Source organism: Lissotriton helveticus, chromosome 11 (assembly GCF_964261635.1).
Source record: "Lissotriton helveticus chromosome 11, aLisHel1.1, whole genome shotgun sequence".
NCBI classification, from domain to species: Eukaryota; Metazoa; Chordata; class Amphibia; order Caudata; family Salamandridae; genus Lissotriton; species Lissotriton helveticus.
In genome coordinates this window covers 198,271,894-198,295,193 of record NC_136072.1, presented here as the reverse complement: position 1 = coordinate 198,295,193, position 23,300 = coordinate 198,271,894, and the positions used below count along the sequence as shown (strand labels likewise).

The window sequence follows — 23,300 nt, the reverse complement described above, 5'->3', positions numbered from 1 at the left end:
AAAGTGAGAGGAGGGTGGAATGATGTATTTGTGTAGAGTATTAAAGGAACTTAATTTTTTTAAAAGAATGTAAAGTAAAAAAGCATGAGGAATGCGTGAAAAAAGCATCCTAATTATTTTAATTTGTGGTAAATCGGGAAACGGAGAAAAATAAGGGAAGAGAGTTGTACAAGTAAGAGGTTTATTAAGTTTAATTTAAAAGTTAGTTATTAAGAACCAGCCCATTTAAAGAAAGGATGGTTAACCGTAATTTGAACAACCTGTAGTTTGGGAAAGAAGTCAGGAGGGTAATGTTCAATGCAATAAATGGCCTCTCAATGGTGTCTCTGAATTGATCTGAGAGACGCCATTGAGAGATGAACTGAGTGTTACCATAACTACGAGGAGAACAACCGTAAACGCAATGGAAACCATATGCGCTAAAGAGATAAACGAGAGTGCAAGTTCGTGAATGCTGTTTAAAGACGAGGAGACGTTCACACGACATCTTCAATTAGCAAAAAATGGAACAAACAGTCCAACTTTACGAGCAAGGATAGAAAATATCTTCTTAAACAGGATGCCTTAGGTATAACATACTGCAACAGCAAGTGAGAGACAACCAAGTCTGCTTAATAAGAGAGACATCGCCCGCTGCGGCTGCTCATAAACCAAATAAGATGATGATTATTTCTTCTCAGAAATCACCAATGCTGATTTAATTTACAAGCCCTGATGATTATCCTGGTACTCAATGCCTAGGATTTGAAACGCGTCGGCATACGTTCAAACACAGAGGATTGATGAATTAAACTTTATCTTGTGAATTGAGGATAAAATTTCGCTTTCCTGTAAACCTTAAACTTTCCCTGGGTATTAATCGATACCTGATTTGACAGTAAAGAAGTTCAGGATCACAGCCTTAGTACACCCACCAATTTGGGTGGTGTTCGTTTACATATTGGATATCTTTGACGATTTGTCATTTTTTGCCTCTAACGATAATTATGGAATGTCATGTATTGTGTCAGAAACTTATGTTTTTTGTGAATGTAATATTGTTTGAAGTAATTGTTTACGTAATTTAAATGTTTTGATCTTTGTCTTTTTCATGTCGAAATAATCAATGATAAAAAATGAAAAGGTATAAATAAAATACCTTTACAAACAATAAGTAGGGTGTTTGTACATAAAGCTAAAATTCTAATGCTTTAAATGAATTTGAGGTACAGGCCTACCCCTATTGTTTGACTATATTACACGTCCAGCCTGCACCTCAAACCTGGGGCCTAACTCCCTTTGTTTCTTAACTTTCTAAAAGTGGCATTTTCAGAATTGTGACTTAAAATCTGATTTTGCCATTAAAGAGAATGTTAAATTACAATTAATTTGAGTCCAAACATGACATTCCTATCTGCTCCCAGTCAAAAGTTAGCACCTATTAAATGTACTGCTTTTAAATACAATGCATCTTATCCTATAGGAGATAGGCTTTACAGTAGTGAAAAACAGATTGAGGAGTTGTTTTACTACTGAGACATGTAAAACTTAAAAGCACATGCCTCACTTTTTAAATACAATGCACCCTACCATGTGGGCTGTTTAGGCCTCCCTTATATTTGTTAAAATAGAAGATTTGGACCTGGCAAAAGTTTTCTTTTAGTAGTACACACAAAGGAGGCCTGAGGACGTTTTAACAACCAGCAGGGGGAGACTCCCCTCTAATGTAATGTAACAACACAAAAAAGCACCCCTGGGTCTAGATTGAAAAAGGAGTCCCTTTTAAAGGACGGTTTGTGGGTGTCATCCTTCATCATTGGGTGTCATCCTTCATTATTGGGTAACCTCCGCGCACTGCAAACCTAGTCGCAGTGCAGGATACAACCCCCTCACTGAGAGGGGGGAGCTCAGGGATGTTTTATGATGTTGTCCAGAGGTATTCTTAAGCCTTCAGATTAACCTGGCATGGGGGGGAAGTGCAGAAGGAGGGTGAAAGTGAGATTAAAACTAACTCCTTGGTATGTCTGGACAAACTTTAATAGGAGATCCAGAGGTCAGGATTAAAACAAGCGGGCTATGGCAGGAGGATTCAACCTGTCATAGACTATAACTGGTCGACATGTTTCAGCAGCTGTGCCCTCCTTAGAGGTGACGTGGCTTTCTTCAGGACCAAAAAAGTGCAGGTTAAGGTGAGTCAACCACTCAAACCAAAATCTGTTGGTGGTTAAAGAGCATACACCCAGCTAGTAGGTATTTGAACTGTTCAAGAGTTCTGCTTGGCAACGCCTTCCCGCATATTCGGGTGAGCTCATGGCTCCTTACTCTCGGCGCTGACACTTCTCCCCTTCCCAGTCTCACGTATCAGTGCTAGGAAGCTGTCCTCAAGGATTTGGATGCCACCTCAAGGGCATGCACCAAGGGTAAGGTGGAATATAGAAATACAGGAGCTGCATGAAGTGTAGTGTCAAAAGAACTAACATTTACTGAAAATCTTTGTTAATGTTAATTAAGGGTTCTTCTATCCATTAGGCAGTAGAATTTGTTTTGAAGAACACAAGAATAGCGTTATAGAAACCACTGCTTAAGTGAAGTTTTGGGTACTGAACAAAACCAAAATTGCCCAGAAATTCGCCTGTTATTTTCAGCTGGGCAAGCCACAACTCACACCCCCACGAGGTAAACAAAAAATGCACACTATGCTCAAATCACTGGAAAAAAACTTGCACAGTACTAGTTTATAGTTTAAAGATGTATTTGTTATTTTTCCTGAAACAGAGAAACATTCATATTGGGCTAGGAATGGTCTGTTTAAAGGATGAGAGAAGGTGGACCTGGGTAAAAATTGTTACTTTAGCAGCTGGAATTGATAGGCCTGCCTAGGAAAGACACTGGCACTGCCACAACACCACAAGAAATTGCGACTGTCGCAGGCTGTACATACATTCCAAACTCCAGGGACAGCATGCTATGGATCTGAATCAGAATACTCATCATCTAGATCCTCATGGAACAAGTCCCATTCATTTTCAGAGTCTGTTAGGTCATTGTCTGCCCCCTCAGCAATAAGCATCAAGAGCATCTCTCCCAGTTCAAAAGCCACCACCTCGTATTCATCACACTCCAATGGACCATTGCCCTCTCGATCGTGGATGAACTCCCAAATGCGTCTCCTATGCTTGGCCGAGACCTGCTTGAGGAACTCGCTTTGGGCCGCGGCTGTGGCTCTCTGATATGTCCATCTGGATAAGCATGCTTGTATAAACAATTCCCTCCAAATGGACAACTCCCTCTACCCTCATTAAAATAATGGCATGACTTGTTGCTAATGGCCTCCTTGTAATTCTGGATGAGTTTCTGTTTTTCCTCCTTTTCCTCGATCCAGTATTCACTTAGAACAACAAATGTGATTCGGCATCTAGGACATGTCTTAATGATCTTGCTCTAAAACTTGCTTGGCACTCCTCCACTTGAATGCACTTGAGGCAGTATGTGTGGTTGCAGTTGGAGAGGATCCCAAATCGCCGCTCACTGGGTTTAACCTTTTCATGAACCACTTCGATGCAAACTCTGCACACCATGTCCTTACTCCACTGTACAGAAAAAGAGAGGTCCAAGTCCTTCTCATGTGCCTCCATGCAGCACTTTATGTGCTCTGTCCTCTGAACAGTGTCAACTGGATGGAGCACCTGCAGCCCACACATATCACATTGGCATTCTCCTACTGCTGCATAGGGGCATAGCTGTTTCTCCAACTCTGGGCTGCTCTCCAGATTGTCATGCTCATCCTCCGTTACCTTTGCTTGCTCAGGAGCTTCTGGAACATATGGTGTGACTGGGGCAGGTCCACAGTTGGTTTGCCCGGGTACAAAATCCACTGCGTTAACCCAGTCTTCAATGCATTGCACTGACACAGTGTGTTGGGACTTTTCCACTTCAGTCACAGTTGTGCTCGGCTCTGCAGTCGTGCTCACTTCAGTACATGAGACCGGGCTCAATACTGGGACAGATGAATCCACAGAAGTCCTTCCATCAAGTACCAGCTCCTGGTCCTTTATATGTTCATATCTTGGTCTCCGTAGACGCAGCACCCTCGCTGGTAGTACCTGCAGTCAATTGTAGGATGACTACTATAGAGATCGTGGGAGTATCTGCAGCAGTGGCGTAGCTGGGGGGGGGGGTGTCTGCCCCCCCAGAGGCTCTGTTTTTTGAGCAGGTGGAGGTGAGCAATTTGGTGTCTGTCGACTACCACCACCCCTGCGAACAAGTTGTCTGTCGGCTGCCAACCCACCCCCCAACAAGTTGTCTGTTGGCCACCACCCCCGCTCTCACCTGCACCATGAGACAAACTTAGGGGCTGCCACGGGGCAACATTAGGTCTAACCACGTCACTGAGCCACAGTTGTAACCTTCTATGCAAACTCCATGTATGAAATACCTGCAGGCTACCTGCTGGGTCTAGCCTCCCCCGGAGGGATAGTGGGAATGATGGCGCAGGTGGTAGGTCCCTGGGTAAAAGAGGAAGAGGAGCCGGCGGCCGCTGCTGACTGTATCCCCAGAGCCACTGCATTGAATATAAGACTTCTATTTTAAACACAAAATAATAAGAAAAGCACTGGAGAATTAAAAAAATCTCCAGCACTCATCATAAGTAATTGACTTTGTTTGTAAATCAGACAAAGAGAGCCCTCCATCGTTTGTCTAGATATTTCCTAGCATGCTGTTGTCGTGTATTTTGTAACATTATAAACCGCATTTTTACTCAGCTGTGTTAATTTTTGTTGTTGTATGGTGCTGAGTGCATTAATGAATTCACACATGTAATCAATAGATGATCTAAAGTATGTTGTCTTGTTCCATTACAGACAAAGGGTGTTTCTAGTTGGACAGAAATGCAATTCACGATTTTCAAGTGAATAACTCCAACTTTACAGGTTTGTGGCAGGTGGCCCAGCTTAGTTAAGCCCACAAAAAATATTTTTGTGGCATTCACTCATCCATCTTTGCACCGCCTATACTTTGATTTGGAAAGATCTTTGATGAATTTTGATTTAAACCCTGCTCACCACCTTGTTCCACGTACTTGCTCATCATTCCGATTTTTATGACTGCAATGAGGAAGAGTGGGACTGGATGCACTTAAATCAAAGAAAAGTAAACATGCCATTAGGAGTACCATGCCATCATGTGAGTTAGAATACATTTTAGGTTTACTACGTACATGTAGATCAAAGTCAAGATAAAAAAAGTTGCTTATTGATACCAAAGGTTTTTATACTTGTGAGCAGTGATTTGCTACTTTATAAATACAATTAAATTAAATTCCATATTTTTAAAGCACAAACTTATCACCTCTAAGGGTATTCAGGCACTGGGGGCCATCGAGGAGTTTCAGAGTGCTATTGCCTAGGGTCACATGATGCTAAGCTGAGCTGCCGTCGCGATCAAATCGCGAGGACTGCGCTCCGGAGTAAGCCGCTCTGGCAATAATAAAGTGGCTCCTGCATTGTTGATATGATACATGTTAAATTTAGTGAGGCTGTCTGACATCGGTGTTGGTAGCCAGAGTAAAGTTTATGCTCATTTTGTGTCTTTGAAAAATGTTTTCTTTTCTAAATATTCTCATTAATTTTTCCTTCATGGCTATGAAACTGAATCAATATTGTCACCAACTGACTTATGGCCTTACCTAGGCCAGAGCAGGTTGCACTCTGGTCCTGCCAGTGGTGCAGATGTCATGAACTTCACCATCCTGGTTGTGGACCACCTGAAGTCTCCAGCTATCTCCCCACCAAGCAGGAACTCTCTAAAACTCCCAAATCAGGATTTTTTTTATTTTTTTCTGAACAAAATGTAAATGTTCTTGATGTGCAGGGAGCTTTTTCTCTAGGCATGGGGGCCAGCTAACATTTTCCCAACCTGTATCTGCCATGCCTTTCATGGTGAACGTGACAAGGAAAATGATTGATGGTCATCTCTTCCGCCACAGGATGGGACAAATATCACTATGACATTTTTCCTGTGGCAGACAGGGGTCAGGGGTTACTGCCAAGTAGTTTTGATGACTCTATAAAGAGTGGGGAAAACGCAGGTTTGACTGGGTGGGAGGACCATTGGTTTACAGAGTTCCTCCCTCTCCACCAAACCCTATAAAAAAAGACCCTAGGGTCTCCTTTAGAGATTGGCAGAGAGGGAACTCCACCACAAATGTGTTGGGATGCCCTATCAGCCAAACAGACAGTCTTCCTATTCTATTAAGTGTCATGTTTCCACCATAGGAACCCACTGTTGACTCCACCCATGGAAACCCTACACTGACAGCCCAAATAACTTGGAACAATCAGTATAAGTACCTCGGACTAGCCACCCTATGATGAGTAAACATTCTGATGTACTTTTTTCTGTTTAGGACCACCAGGAAATGCACATAGAAAAAAAAGAAAAATGTCACCCACACCTTGGGGGGAACTCTCTGGGTGGTCTGCTTTAGGAGTTTGTTTTTGAAAAATAAAAGAAGTTTGCTGCGCTGCCCATGAAACCTTTAGGCTGCTCGATAACCTGTCAATGCCTTCAGACGAGCGACTGTGGCCTTGGCATCTCTGATTGTATAGAGATTCCTAGCAGGCAGGCAAAGATCTCTAAATATCTCTAAATATGACCTTCGTCCTCCTGGCAAATGGCAATCACATATCATAACTCTAAATTGTGCTTGAGTATTTATATGATAACAGAGAAAAATTGGATCTATAGACACAAGTTACAAACAGAGATTATCATAATACAAAAAGGGTTTTCCTGTGGGTATGAGGGAAAGAGATAGTTATAACACCATAGAGAAGGAATATGTAATCCTGATTAAAACAAAGAAACAAGATTTTTACAAAGGAAATTGGGAAGTGATGGTTAGCACCCTCCTTGCCAGAGTGTGTGCGACAAGGTAACAGAACCCGTTCGGTGTATGGTTCCAGAAGATGTTCGGGTCATATATTTAAGAAACATTTATATGGCCCAGGAGATAACAGAGATGGGGAGGTGGATTTCCCCAGGGAAGGAGTTATTGGGTTTACTCTCTGAACAATCCTTAGGTAAACTAATATCCTCCCTTAAATTAACAAATGCAGCCTGCCCAGACAATCTTCCAGCAATTGTTTGGAAATCTAATCCAAAATGGCAGGCTAGCTTGTTCACTAAAGTCTTCGATTTTATAACACAGATGGGAAGGGGAAAACGGGCTCAATAATCTAGCCCATACATAAAAAAAGAAGCTAGATGATCACAGGAACTTTTTCCATATTAGCCTATTCGATGTGGGAGCAAAATGATATTCCAAAGTAATGTTACTGTCCATAAAGGATTGGATAAAAGCCAACAATCTTGTGCTCATGGAAAAAAGAGGCTTCAAACAGGGTCATTATACAAATGACCACTGTTTTAGCCTGTGGGCCATCAGTCAGAATGCAATGAAAATGGGTTTTAGCTCCACCTTCAACCTGATGAATCGCAGTATCTTGTGGTATGAACTGCGGAATGTGGCTATTCCCCATAACCTTCTTGTTATCCTACAAGACCTACATCGAGATAATTGGGCTACGGTGGAATTACATTTAAGCGGGGCCTTAGGAAAAAAGATCCTGCTTGAAAATGGGCTGAGACAGGCTGTGTTCTTGCTCCTATGTTGTTTTTCTCTATTTCTTGCAGATTTCACCCAAGTTCTCTCTGATCTCAAATCCTTCATTCGCTATGTTCCCTAGAACATGTAATGCCTTAAATGATGTGAAGAGAAATGTCTTGCCTTCTCCATGAAGATTCTTTACCTGGCCAAAGGGGACTTGTAAAATAAATTGGAAACATTCAGTAAGTACTCTGTGGCAAATACATTTTGATAAGGGAAAAATAATACATTATGGGAAGAAGGCGAATTGTATAAGTGGTTATCAGGAGACAAAGTTGTGGAAGTGGTAATCTCCTATACGTATTTAGGGGATGACATTTATTAATGAACAAAATTGGGCCCTTCATGGAGAAATTGCGGATGCTCAGGCAGTATCCACGATGGGAGTGCTAGTAACATTAAAAAATGCATTTGGAGGGCCATCTATGACTCTCTATGACCCATGTATTTACTTTGTATAAACCAATAGAGCCTACTATGCAGCAGAATTACTGTATCTCGGCTTCGAGGTAATGTAAGATAAATGTGTAGGTATATGTTTGAAAAGATTGTTGGGGTTACCTCAAAGCACAGTGGGTCCTATGATAAGACTATAATTTTCTTCCTCATAAATCTAATATATGCTTCTGAGATAAACTTTCAGTAGTGGAGGAATAAATCATTTCAGTTCTCTGTGCCAAAGTAGTTACCCTCTAATTAAAATGGGCAAGGAGGATCAAAAACAGATTAGAAGCTATTGCTAAACAAAATATTGGGAATTTTAAGGCCATGGTCCCACCTCATCTTTCGAAGTAGAACTTGAAAGTTGCTTGTAAGAGGGAATCGATGTTTGCGGACTTATGCTATTGAACTACAAAACCCTCTACATGTTCTATGATGGAGTCTTAGGATAGTCAGCAAGTATACCCATATATATTTGCATTGCAGAATCCCCACTTACGCTTGCTGCTATTAAAATTCCGGGTAGGTTCAACCTTCGGTTTTAAAAGTAGGAGAAATGTTGCCACATTTAGGATATGAAAATTAACTGTACTTGTGGGTTATGCTGTAATAACTTTAATGTTCATTTATTACTTGTTTGTCTGCATTTTTGCAGAGTTAGATGTCAGATTCTTAAAGCACTCTTTTTTAAAATATAAGTACCATCGTTTTGAGGCGCTCTCTCTACTTTCGGACATGAAGTTTTTTACTTAACATGTGCTTTGGCAACATTTTAAATAATAAGTTAGGGGTAGAAAGTTTATAATTTTTAATGAATATGTTAAAGTCTATTGATCTCCATGTCAGTAGTATGATTGCTCTAGTACAGGGGTAGAAGCAGTTTTAGGTTTTTTTAGTACATTAGGATGATAATTGCAATGTGGGTTTCTGCTCTTAGGTTGTTTCTGTGTGGTTTTCGGTACAGGGTTGTGTTTCAAGAATGTGTTGAACAGGTTGTGGAAGGTTGGGGCCATTGGGTTTTAACATTGCAGACAATGTGTATTTATTTTTTATTTTTGGTCCTCATATGTGACAACTTGCAAAGGTATAATATCAGGTATTGATATGCAGTTCTGACATTCCAAGCCGGCAGCTTGCCAGGCAAAATCATTCCTGATATACCTTTCTGCTCCATTAGGAGAGGTGGTGAGATCACCCGCTCAGTCTGTCTCTAGAAGCGAGAGTCTTAATCCTTGGACCTGAAAGTCTCACTATGTGATTGATTTGGGCACAAATGTAGCTGATGGCTTCCAGGTTCATATTCTTTTTAGTGACCCACTTAAACAATTTAGTCTGCCAATGTGGTAAGCTGATATAAACCATTCTGTACAAGAGGGGGAAACGGGTGATACCTACATAATTCAGATTTCCCTGCGTGCTATAATTATCAAGGTGAGCAAGAGTTGTTTTTTCATCTTCCTACCTCTTCCCACAAGATCATCATCTTTTAAAACCCCAGATATTATCAGTGGTAGGCTTACCTCAATTCTTCTTTCCATAAGGGTAGTCAAAGCCTTACCCACATCCTGCCAGTAGACTTGAATTGCTTGGCATTGCCAAAACATATGAATATTGTCTGCTTTCTCATTCTCACACTTTGGGCAATGCTAGATAGTATCTCCTACTTTAGACAGTTTTCATGGGGCACCAATATACCCTATGGGAAAAACTGATGATTTTTTTCTTAATGGAGCATATCTAACCAAAGGCCAAAGGGTAGCCATAGATACTTGCCACAAGGATGATACACCTACTGTCGGTAGTACTTCCTTCCATCAGTCTTCTGGGAGGGTGTTAGAGCCGTCTTCTGCTTGAATCAGCAGCCAGTACCAGGTTGAGATTTCTTTCTTTTGCTCATTGGTGTCCCAGATTTTCTTCACCCAGTCCATGGAACAGCCTGCCTCTGGCTGTTCACGTGCCCAACTTGTTAAATGCAAGTACTTAAACCTTAATAACGTGTTGTTAGTTTCCCATGAAATTGTATTCTCTACCCCAAACAGGTCCCCCCATTTTCCTATTCCGGCCTCGATGAGTGGAAAGGCCAGTGCACCCAATAAGCATGATGGGGTTCCAGAGGATTTCCAAATTAGAACCAGATGACAATAGTAGGAAATTCTGAGGATTTTCCTAACCTGTATCCACAGCTTACTTTCCTCAGTTAAAGCCTTGAGTTGCACGCTCTTGAAGTATTTGGGGTGTCCAAATTTAAAGAGAAAGTGACTGCTCTGTTTTGCCAAATCTTTGATGAGAGCTCCAAAACATGACTGCCCCAATTGAGAGTTGTTTGTTAACAGAGTTTTAAAATGCTTTAATTGGAAAGCCCAGCAGTACATTTGAAAATATGGGAAGGCCACCCCACCATCTGTTTTCTTTTTACTCAACTTCTTCCATGTAATTTTAACGGCCTTACTTGCCCAAATAAAACTGCCCACTTCATCCTGTAACTTTGTCATCCATTTTCCCTCAAAATGCAGTGGTAACGCATTAAACAGGAAAGTACATTTTGGAAAGAGCATCATCTTGATGAGGTTAGTTCTGCTGATGATTGATAAGGGGAGGTGGGACCATAGTTTTAGGCGCTTTCTGGTTTCTTACGGGATTTTAACCCAGTTTATTTCTGCCATGATATCTATATCTTGCGTCACCTGCACAACTAAATATCTGATCTCCATCTTCTCTTGTTTTTTCAGAGTAATGTCTAGTGGTATATTCCATGCCATGATCTTGGTCTTCTCTTCGTTGACTGAATATCCCAAAACTTTCCCGAAATCTATTAGAATATCCATGATGATGGGATAAGCCCCTATGAGGTCTATTGTGTAGATCATTAGATCATCTGCATATAAGGCCCCTTTCTTCATCCATTCTTGACACTGAAATGGTACGATTCTCTGTTCCTGCCTGATTCTCCTGGCTAAGGGTTCAATATATAGGTTAAAAAGTAGTGGGGATAGGGGGCAACCTGCCTGGTTCCTCTACCTATCTCCACCACAGGTGTTAGAGTGCCATTAACCAGGATTCTTGCCTTAAGGGATCTGTATATATTTTGGATTTCATGTAAAAAATTATTCCCTCCTCTATTGAGTTTTAGAACTTTGAATAGAAAGGGCTAGCTCACTCTATTGAATGCATTGGCGTCATCTACCGTCATTATACCTAAAGGAAGTTGTTTGTCAGTGGCTAGGTCGATTGCACATACCAAATCATGTACAAGCTCATGTAGGTGTCTATTTGCCATAAATCCCTTTTGGGGGGTGTTGATCTGCTCTGCAACACTACACCCAATCTTTTGGCCAGAATGCTTGTAAACAGCATGTAGTCAATGTTGAGTAGTGAAATCGGCCGATATGGTTCACATTTATTAGGTTTTTTATTAGGTTTAACAATTAATGTAATTTGTAGCGTCATTCCACGTGTCAGGTGTAGGGATTTTATCCACATATATAAGATTAAATAAGGAGGTCAGCTCAGGAGCTATTTCTTCCGCTAAGGCCTTATATATCTCAGATGGGATACCACCTGGGCCTGGCGCTTTCCCCTTTTTTAAAAATGTTTAATTGCTTCAAGAACTTCCTTAAGACTTATTTCCTTATTTAGATGTTGTACTTTGTCTTGAGTAAGTTTTAAAAATGGGTCTAGAGTTAGCCAACTATCAACCTAGGAGTCCGATGCTAGGCAATCTTCTCTATACAAATTTCGAAAAAATGTGTATTTATTGTGTAATTGATGAATCTCTAAATAATAAAGATTTTCTGACTTACTGATTATTTCTTATATTGAACTGGTGAAAATGGGTGCAATTCTGTTTGCGAGCAACAACACATTCCATGCAACTTGTTTGTTCTATTTTAACAGTGTTTTCTATGTCATTGTCTATTTCTTACTTTGCTGTGTATCAATGAGCCAAAGGGTTAATGTGCCTTACAACTTACAGATTCTGGTAGGGGTGATACCATAGCCGTGCACTTCAATACAAAATATATACTGGCAAAGCTAATAGATCTGTTTTTTTGTTAGGGGATCATTTGGTGAATGTTGAGCGTTTTTGTGTGCACTGCACAATTTCTGTTCTAAAAAGAAAATCATTTAATAACACAACATATTGGGTCACAATACAGAAGCTGGAAGTAGGATGCCTTTGATGAAAAACTCCATAAGCAGAGTTACTCAGCACCCCTAAAAAAGTGTGTTATGAAAAGAAGGTAGAAGGGGAAATTTGTTTGACCCTATAAGGCATGGCAAGCAAAGTATTATATAGGAGATCATTTTGAGAAAGGCCCAATATATTGAGTGCTTCTGAAGAAAGCATACCCGTTTTTAGTGTGTGAACCAAAAGCCAGTAATTCCAACATGTTATCATAACAGTAGAGTAAAACTAATCAGTGCACAATAGTTGTTTGTTAGTGAATAGTACTGTGTATTTATGACATATCCAGTCACCCAAATAGCAGGCACTTCCCAAACAAAAAAAAACAAGAATTAAAATGTCTAACAAAATCTCACCTGATACCTAACCCCAAAACCTGACTGGAACACAATTGGAAGAATGGCCATGAAAGCAAAGAAAGCTGATAGCTGAAAGGAGCTGAGCCAAAGCCTGCATTCTCTTTCAGCATTTCATGTGCTATTTGTTTTAGGCACCGATGATACGAGATGTCCAGACAGTTAACACTGATGGTATCCAGTTCTTAATATGACCTCAATATGATCTTTCTGTAGAACAATCCATTACTTGGAGAGGTAGTGCATGGGCTGCAGACAGTGGAGAGCACTTAAACACAGTGATTCACCTGTTTCTTTTTTTCTGTGCAGAGGCAGCCATAGTAAAAAGGCAAATAGAGTCTGACTCCTTGCTGGGGCACAGACACACCCTTCTGTACACCAACGAGGAGAAAGGTGATGCTGTACTTTTTCTAAGGCTAAGAAAGGTCCAAATGTATGTATGTATGTATGTATGTATGTATGTATTGGCATACTTGTATAGCGCAATGGCTGTCACCCAACGGGTATCCTGGCGCTTCAGACTTTTGTAATCCATACACAATGTTTCCAGCTACTGCCCAGCTTACATTGTTCTAGGAAAGAGGTGTGTTTTTAGAGCTTTCTTGAAAGAAGGGAGATCACCCATACTTCTCACGCACAGCGGTAGAGAGTTCCACAGTCTCGCTGCGGTGAACCTGAAAGACCGACCTCCCATCCGGGTCCTCAGAATCTTGGGAACTACTACCAAGCAAGCTGAGGCCGAGCGGAGAGATCTGGACGGGGTGTACCAGGAAAACAAGTCCTGCAGTGGAGACGGACCCTGTCCATGAAGGGCCCTAAATACCAAACAGAGGGCTTTGAAATCAATCCGCTGAAGGACTGGCAGTCAGTGAAGATCCCTAAGTGCCATAGCAGATGAGTCAGAACGTCAGCGCGAAAAGGCCAGTTTGGCAGCAAAGTTCTGTACACGCTGCAGCTTTCCCACCAAAGTCGTAGGCACCCCCAGAAGTAGTGCGTTACAGTCATCAAGCCTACTTACTACCTCTGGCCTAGCCTGCACCGGGAGCAGGGGTAGAATCTTCCGCAGCGTACGAAGCAGTGCCATACAGGTGGCCACCGTTTTATTCACGGACATGTCCAGCTGCAGGTTGGAACCGAACATCACCCCCAGGTTCCGAATGGATTCAGCTGGTAAACTAGTGCCCTGAAAAGAAGGAGGCCATAAATCCTGTGGAAGAGGCCTAGGGGTACGATCCATTGAACAGTGCAACACCTCGGTTTTGGAGCTGTTAAATTGCAAGGAGTTGTGGCTCAACCATTCCGCCGTAGTAGTCATGCAACGGTGAAAGATCTCTTGTGACACAGCCTCCTTTCCCTCAAACGAGAAGATAAGTTGGGTGTCGTCAGCGTAATTGGTGACTGCTATGCCGAAAGATTTTATCAGCTTGATCAGGGGACGGAGGTAAAGATTGAATAAATCGGGTTTATGGCCGACCCCTGAGGCACGCCCTGCCCACTCCTTCTGATGTTAGATTTGAAGGGTGGCAGGGCCACCACCTGGTGCCTATTACCAAGGTAAGACACCAACCAGTCAAGGGCCAAGCCAGACACCCCCACTTCCTCCAGTCTCCTGATCAAGATCGTGTGGCTGACCGTGTCGAACGCGGCCGACATGTCGAGCAGCACTCAAAATGCTGGTCGACCTTGGTCTTCACGCGTCCGAAGATCATCCAAAACCGTCACCAATGCTGACTCCGTCCCATGGGCTGGTCTAAAACCAAATTGAGCCACGTCCAAGCAAGCATTGGTCTCTAAGAAGCTGGAAAGATGTTTTGTGGCCAATTTCTCAAAATTTTAATTGGAAATGGAAGTAAAGAAATAGGCCTATAATTTGCTGAGCAGGTGGGATCCAAAGTTTCCTTCTTCAGGAGTGGAGAGACCACCGCCAGCTTCCAGCAATCCGGGACTCGTGCAGACCTGAGGGACTGACAACAGATGGAAAAAAGTGGGGGGAAAAGCTCTTCACGGAACAGTTTCCAAAATGTACGTGGAAGTGGATCAAACGGCGAGCCCGAAGAGACACCGTTAGCCAGTGCACAAAAATCCTCAAAGGACGGCAGGGGAAAACTGTTCAGCCGGACTAGCCTAGCATCTCTCTCTGTGATAGAAGTCGAAGTGAGATTAGGCAGGGACTGAGAGTCAGAACCTGGCGGTGTAGCAAGATTGCTCAGGATGGTAGCAATCTTGTCCTCAAAGGCCTGTGCCAACAAGTCACATAAAGATTGAGAGGCAGGAATATCATTTGCAATGCAAGCAGGACGCGCCAAATCTTTGACGATCTTGAATAAGGCCTGAGACTTGTTCGCGGCTGACAATAACGATTCCTCTAAGAATCTGGCATTGGCACGTCTAATCTGGGCTTTATAGATCGCCAGTGCCTGTTTAAAAAGAGCTCTATCTGATTCAAGGTACTGCTTTCTCCAGGCACGCTCAGCCCGTTGCACTGGAGTTTACGCTGAAGAAGTTCCCATGAGAACCACGGCATGGCGTGTTTGGTCCTAGCTCTAGTTTTACGCAGCGGGGCCAATGAGTCCAATGAGGCCAAAATTCGCTGGCTGAGGGTCTCATAGCTCACATCCACACTATTTCCCAAGGTGAAGCCATCCGGAAGCAGAGTAGGCAGAGTTGACTGGTTAAGGAGTGTAGACCATTGTCTACCCACCTTAGTGACTCCTAAACTGCCTTTCTTCGCTGAGGCGGCAGAAAGTGAGAGGGAAAAATGGACAAGCGCATGATCCGTCCAACACTGGGGTAGGATATTCCATATGGTCACTTGGCATACGTCTGCAAAGATCAAGTCTAAGACGTGACCCTTTAAATGGGTCTGAGAGAGTACTAGCTGCTGCAGCTGGATGTTGCTATGAACAACACAGGGTCTTGACTCTTCACCCAGCAAGGCTAAGTCAAATGTAAGCAATCAACAACACAAATGCCAATACTGGAAATGATTTACTATTTTTTTAGGCATCACTATATGAAAAAAACATATCGGTCCGTTTTTTATAACGTCACTAGTTTGTTTATTTATTTATTTCACTAGTCACTTTAACTTTTTGTTTCTGAAAAATAACTTTTTTTATGTGCATATACAACAATATACAATAAAACATCAATTACAAAAAGATATAATCACTGTACATATTTACAACACATCCAACAACCACTATTGACTAGTCCATTCATCACACATTCACACACGTATATATATAACAAAAAACATATAATATGGCCCTTTGCCAAAACAAAATGTATCAATAAACAATTTTATGAACCTTATTACATATCCTAATGTGACTATGTTACATGAAATTATATAATAAGAACTACATTTCTTTTTATCCTAGCACAGTCCTTCTAGCCTTATTATTAGTAAGCCGGATTGTTTACTGAGAGAATATCGAGCGTTCAAAATCGCCAGGTGACTCGAGCACCGCCAGCGATCTATCAGCCCGACGAGGGTACAGTTTGTGTAAGACCGGGCACTAGGAGCCCCACCAACGCGTGAATAAGCGTCTTCACACCAGCTGAATGAGAACATCTTATAACCTCCAAAGGGATTGCATTTCCGTAGACAAAAGAACTCTTTGGTCCTGAGGAGAACCCCGCAACCAGGGGGTTCGAAACGCGTCGACCTTAATTGGCCCTGAGTCAATAATAAGGCTAGAAGGACTGTGCTAGGATAAAAAGAAATTTACTTCTTATTATATAATTTCATGTAACATAGTCACATTAGGATATGTAATAAGGTTCATAAAATTGTTTATTGATACATTTTGTTTTGGCAAAGGGCCATATTATATGTTTTTTGTTATATATATATATACGTGTGTGAATGTGTGATGAATGGACTAGTCAATAGTGGTTGTTGGATGTGTTGTAAATATGTACAGTGATTATATCTTTTTGTAATTTATGTTTTATTGTATATTGTTGTATATGCACCTAAAAAAAGTTATTTTTCAGAAACAAAAAGTTAAAGTGACTAGTGAAATAAATAAATAAACAAACTAGTGACATTATAAAAAACGGACCAATATGTTTTTTTCATATAGGGATGCCTAAAAAAATTGTAAATCATTTCCAGTATTGGCATGTGTGTTGTTGATTGCAGCTGGATGTTGCGGCAGGCCTGGACCCAATCTTTAAAAGCTGAGTCAGTCGTTCCATCCGGCCACAGATTAAAATCCCCCAACACCATAAACCTTGTGTGGGAGTTAGATAGATCATGAATAAGATCAATAAGCTCAGACACAGCAGGCAGAGCACTGGCCGGGGGTCTATAGCACAGCAGCTCAGTATGTAGAACACCTCCCTGACCATTTAGGGAGAAACCCAGCAGTTCACAACCTGGAATTGCCTTAATATCGAGCTGGGACAAATCTAGTGTCTCCCTGAAAATCTGCCCAACTCCTCCTCCTCTGGCCCTCACCCGGGGATTGTGTCTGATTTTGTAGCTAGGAGGGCAATCTAAACCCAATTCCACCGTGCTATTCGCTCTAGTCCAAGTCTCTGTCATGAAGAGTACGTCTAACTCATGAAACTCAATGAGTAGCGCAATTTCTTCAAAATGCTTGCTGAGAGATCTCACATTCAGCAAGCCACAGGACAAGGATTCTTGATGCCTAGTGATGGTATAAGGCTGGCGACTGGGAATAGTGCCGGAGTTCAGGCTTAAAAGTTCATCACGGGAATAAGTAAGAGCAGCTCGAGACGAAGAGGTAGCATTTCCGGCACCCGGCGCATCCCGTGCGCGAACGGGCGCAAACGGGCTTACCTCTGGCGCACCTCCGGCACGCTCCCGCTGCGCGCCATAGCTGCACGCTAATTGACTATCCATCTTAAGTGGCCGTACACGTGGGAGTCGTGCAAGGGAAACAACTAGTCCCCCAACAAAGATGGCGCCCGTAGATCGGCAGCCCCAGATTCCCTCTCCCAAGATGGCGGCCTGAACGCCGCGAAGCGATGAGTGTCGGTGCCTGACTGCCCTAAATCCTGCCAAGTGCAGGGTGAGCCCAACTATTATTGTGCAGGTAAGAGCTACTGCTACAATGTTGCCCCCAGACAGCCCAATACAAAACAGCAAGCGCAGGTATGCAGCGCGATCTTAATCTATTTAAAAGTCAAGCGCAGATATACGGTGCAATTAAATAATAATTTTAAGGGTTTAAAATCAGTGAACAACAAAGTGCGTGCTGCGGTAAGCAAGTCTACCTGTCAGCGGCTGAATCCGAAGTTTAAATAAGCTCCTGCGAGCTCTTCCAGATGTGGGAGTCGTGCAAGGGAAACAACTAGTCCCCCAACAAAGATGGCGCCCGTAAATCGGCAGCCCCAGATTCCCTCTCCCAAGATGGCGGCCTGAACGCCGCGAAGCGATGAGTGTCGGTGCCTGACTGCCCTAAATCCTGCCAAGTGCAAGGTGAGCCCAACTATTATTGTGCAGGCAAGAGCTACTGCTACAATGTTGCCCCCAGACAGCCCAATACAAAACAGCAAGCGCAGGTATGCAGCGCGATCTTAATCTATTTAAAAGTCAAGCGCAGATATACGGCGCAATTAAATAATAATTTAATAATAATAAATTTTGGCGACTGTCCCGCGAGTGAAGAGAGCGCGCTTGGGAGGTCGCTCCTTTGGACTACTGGCGCCACAATTGTGGAACTCTCTGCCTCTTATATTTCGGGGAGCCGCTAGCCTACTAGCTTTTAGAAAGGACCTTCAAACCTGGTTGTTTACCCAGTAGGTCTTTTTTTTTTTTTGTTTTTTTTTTGTTTGTTGTTTTCTTTCTGTCTGTGACACTTTTTCTCTTAATGTGTTATGTTAGTCTACTGCAGCCTACCTTAAATAAAAGCGCCGGGACACTCTTTTTGAGTAGCCGTGCGCTCTATAAAAACCATCATAACATAACATAACATAACAAGTATAAGGGTTTAAAATCAGTGAACAACAAAGTGCGCGCTGCGGTAAGCAAGTCTACCACTGCCAATAACTGTCAATAACATCTGGGTCCATTTCGGGGCTCAAGCACACAATTCTATGCCCCCGCAAGGAGACAGGCTCCTTTTGGATTTTTCTTAGCCTAGATTGCAGATTATAGAAAATGGGCAGCAGTTTTTCCTGCATTGTTATTTAAACTGAGCCAATATCTGGAAAATAAATATCGGAGTATGGTAGTGAGCTGTGTGTTTCTATCAATCAATCAGTGCTTGTTAAACATGGCTACTCACCCGTGAGTGTCTCAAGGCACTGAGGAAGAAGAGGGGGCGGGGTGCAGGGACTTGCATGTCCGACTGGGCGTTGTGGTTCATTCGAAGAGCCAGGTCTTGGGATCCTTCCTGAGTTGTGTCAGAGACGGGGAGAACCTGTGGTGAAGAGACATGGCATTCCAGGATTTGGTGGCGAGGTAGGAGAAGGATCTTTCTCCCGGTTCTGGTCTTTCGGATCAGAGGGACGGTGGCCAGGGCCAGTTGAGCAGGGTAGAGGAGTCTGGTGGGTGCGTGGAATGAGAGCCAGTGGTTCAGGAATGCAGGTCCAGTATCGTGGAGGGAGTTTGAAGGTGACTCTTTTGTTGGCTGGGTGCCAGTGGAGTTCTTGTAGGTGTTTGGAGATGTGATTGTGGTGGGGGAGGTGGCTGTGGTAGGGGAGGTTCAGGACCAATCTGGCTGCGCATTCTGCACGTTCTGAAATTATCTGAGGAGTTTCTGGGTGGTGCCTGTGTAGAGTGCGTTGCCTTAGTCGTGTCTGCTGCTGATGAGTGCTGGGTGACCGTCTTCCTGGCCTCCTTGGGAATCCATTTGAAGGTTTTCCGAAGCAGGCGAAGAGTGCAGAAGCATGATGAGGTGACGGTGTTGTGTTTAAAAATATAATGTTGTTCTTGATACTGAGGTAGTGGCAAGCTGGATTAGGAACGCATTGAGGGATTTTTCTGAAAAAAGGTATGGTACCTGATTGTTCTATGTATTGATAGTTGAATTTCTACTCTGGCCAGTCAAGGTGTACGTATGTAAATGTGTGGGTACGTGCTATTTTTGTTGCCTAAAACTATATATAGGTCTTTCCGGAAATGGAAAACAGTTGGGGTAGGCCTAATGAATTCAGAGATGTCATTCCAGATCCTGGGCATATACATGGAGAATGCTTCTTGTCTTGTTTTTTTCTTTTTTTCATGTATTGTCACCACATTGATAGCACCTTGTGCTGGCTGTAGGTAGCAGACCTGCCTGTCCAATAGAGTGGGCGCTTGCCATTATGGTTCTGTAGATGATGTAGCTGGGTTTGAAGATGTGTGGAACAGAAATTGGAGCCCGTGTAGTGCCATTATTGTATGGGTGATTTAAACATATTTCTTCAGGCCCTTGATAGTGTGCTGTGGTGTGTAGGATGGCCCTAAGAAAGGCCGGTGAGGAATGGAGGCCATGGAAAAGCATATTGTCACAATCCAGATGTGAAAGTATGATGGGCTGACCAGGAGTTCTGAACTTTTTTTCTGAGGGAAATAGTTTCACTTTCTACAGGTGAGAGATTTTGCCAGGCCATTTTGCTTTTCTTTGCAATGTGTTTCTTTTGTGTGAGGCCAGTGTCCATGGTCCACCAAGTGACTTGGCATTGTGTGAAAGTTGTGGTTTGAATCAGTCCAGGTTCGTGTCATTGAGCCCAGTTTGGACTAATAATTGCTTGTTGTTCTTGGTGACTACAAGGAATTCTGTGTTGGTGGGGCTGAGCTATAGATAGGTGGTGAAATTCATGACTGGTGAAGTACTGGTTGAGCTGTTTGATGTTTGTAGTAGTCTTCCAAGTAAGGTTATGTGCCATAGGGGTATTTGTACCTTTGCTGCTGTTTTCTGTGAGTCATAAGGGATTTCATGTAGAGTTTGCAGTTCATGTGAACAAGATGGACCCTGAGGGACTCTACATGTTATGGGGATTTTCTGGGACATGGAGGTGCCCATGAGAATGAACTGGTCTCAGATGGATAGGAAGGAGGAGAGCCAGTCAGTGACATTGCCATGAAGCACCATTTGAGACTACAGGCCATGGATGAAGAAGGAATAATAGATGGTATTGAAAGTAGGTGACAGGTCAGGCAATGTCAGGAGGCAGGGATCACTTTTTTCCGTGGCCAGGAATGCATAATATGTGACCTGTAATATACCTGCCCTCTGTTTCAGGGTGATCTGATGCTGGATTGGTAGTCGAAGAATAGACTGACATGATCTTGGAGTTGTGCATAGACTACTTCTTTAATGATCCTGTCGAGGAATGGTAGGTCTACAATAGGCCAGCAGTTGGCAAGTTCATCCAGTCTGGGCTTCTTCAGCAATTGGTGGATCTGACCTGCCTTGGGGACTTCTGGGAAGTTGCCTTAAGTCAGTGAGGGATTGATAATAGTCAACATCACTTGCAAATGAAGGAGCCTTGAGGAAGCTGAGAATGTCAGCAAGATCTGCACGAAACAAGGAGTTGAAGGGCGACCATTGTGGGATGCAATGCCACAGGATGGTTGTCAGAGGATAAACAGTTTTGTTGCACTTCAATTGCTCTTATTTCTTCTATATTTAGTCACTGAAGAAGAGTTAATAAAAATTGAATAAATAGCTATTGTCTGTCATCTGAAACCCACATCTTTTCACTATTAACGTGGATCCAAATGTACAGATGGCAGTCTAACACCATTATCCTAATTATCTGTCTCCTAGACATCATTTCATTGTGTAAATGTTGTCTGTTGTTTAAGAGGAAAAGCAAACATGTAATCAGGGTATAACTGGTTCATGGTAGGCGGTTCAGACTGGGTATGACAGAAGCAGAGAAAATTTTTTGGGTGCACTCAGGTGAGCTCATGCTGTTTTGTTAATTTTGTGCTGGGTTGCTAATTCACCATGAGTGTTTGTCTCTGTGTTGTGTGAACAGGTGAACACAAAGACATTTGTATGTGGGGTGCTTGCAAGTTAAAACAAGAAGTCAGCATACAGCCTCATTATATCTACAGTAGTATTGAAGTGACATGGTGTCAACAGGAGAGGAACCAATCGGCATCAAAACAAAGGGGAGATTTTGGTACTGCTGTATGACAAATGTTTTGATTCTGCATGCAAGGACTGGAGTTGATTCCTGAGTGTACAAATCAAAGACTCACAGTGAAGATTACATGGCGGTGAAGGAAAAAGGCCATGTTCTTCATTGTCATGAGTGAAACTGAAGTGATTATCTTTGACAAAAGTTCTCCGGTTGATGTTTGTTTCATAAGCAGGGGAGCAAGATTAAGGACTGATACTATGCAACTGATGAGGAAAGAGTTGGGAGAAAATGGTATTACAAGGCTACAATTCAGGTGCTAGAGGAAGGAAGACTCATGGTTGATGATAGACTCAAAGAGTGTAAGTAAAAAGGGACACAAGACGATGTAAAATGGAGTAGAAACACATAAACACTCGGAAGGGGGGTTGTGCAAATATCTGGTGGTAGAGAGTTCCAATACAGAGGACTCAAGTGGGCTGAAGATCAGCACTTAGAAGCAGTGCAAGACATCAAATTATAGTAGGTAGATCTTACATATTAGTGTGCACTGAAATAAAGTGCCAAAGAAGTAGTTAGTGGGCAAACCTTTCATTTCCTTACATACTTGTGTCAATAGTATGCATATGGTCATTGAGCATTGATCTATCTGGTTTGGCTGGTGTCTGCTGAGGTAGGCGTGTGTCTGGCTAGACTGTACGGCATTGAGGTTCTGAAAATCTGGATTCGTATAATTATACTGAACTCGAGAAATAAAACTTCGTCGAAAGATGACGAATTTGGTATCAAAAGACCGAGAATGACGAGTACATCATGTACATGTATTTTCAGCATACTCGAGTGACGATTTCACCTCGAAATCGTCATTTACATTCTGAACCCTTGGCTCCCATTTATATGTTGCCCTTTACATAGGCCTTAATCCAGTTGAATTTGATTCACAAGGACACATACTCCTTAATCGACTTTTCCCTGACCTCAGTACAAGTTGGAACCATTGCCCCAGGCCGAACTCGTTAGGTCAGTTCCCTCCCAGTGGCCGAGCAAGATAGCATCTAGGCTCAACAAACCATAAAACCATTTCAGCGCGCACACCTGCCATATCTCGCTCACATCTATCTCCACTCTTTTGCTTCACTTACTTTATGGTGGGGAGGTGCCCGTTTTTATTAGGGGACTTGTGATATCTGATGAAATGTTGGGCCTTGCCAAATGATTTGTTGTCGGCAGCACGAAGTGAAATATGGACATGTCATCATGACTCTGCTTTTTCTTTGAACCAGAATATGTTAACTATTTACTTTACAACCAAGAATGTTTTGCCTAGGGCCTAGAATCGTGTATAAAAAGAGAAGCCTGACTTTGTAAAAGTGTGCAGTCTCCTGAGAACATACCCGTATTGTACTTCTAGGACACCTGTTACCTTGGTTGCAGCCAATAAACTAATCTTTGACTTCACCTAGAAGACTCTGAAGTTTCTGTAGGTCTGGATCAGGAAGAACCCGAGGTCTCTGGGTGTTGATTCCCTGGCACCGCTGGGTTACCGGTTCTGTGCTGGTTCTTAAAAACCCAGTACCTCAGTTGGTGCCCAACGTTTGGGGCAATTCCAGTGGTACCA

At 42.6% G+C, this 23,300-nt stretch overlaps 1 pseudogene; it reads right to left on the bottom strand.

Annotated features, from left to right (window-relative positions):
- Nucleotides 1-2,944: 2,944 nt before the first annotated feature.
- Nucleotides 2,945-23,300, bottom strand: part of LOC144790767 (E3 ubiquitin-protein ligase makorin-1 pseudogene) — a 33,388-nt pseudogene continuing 13,032 nt past the window's right edge.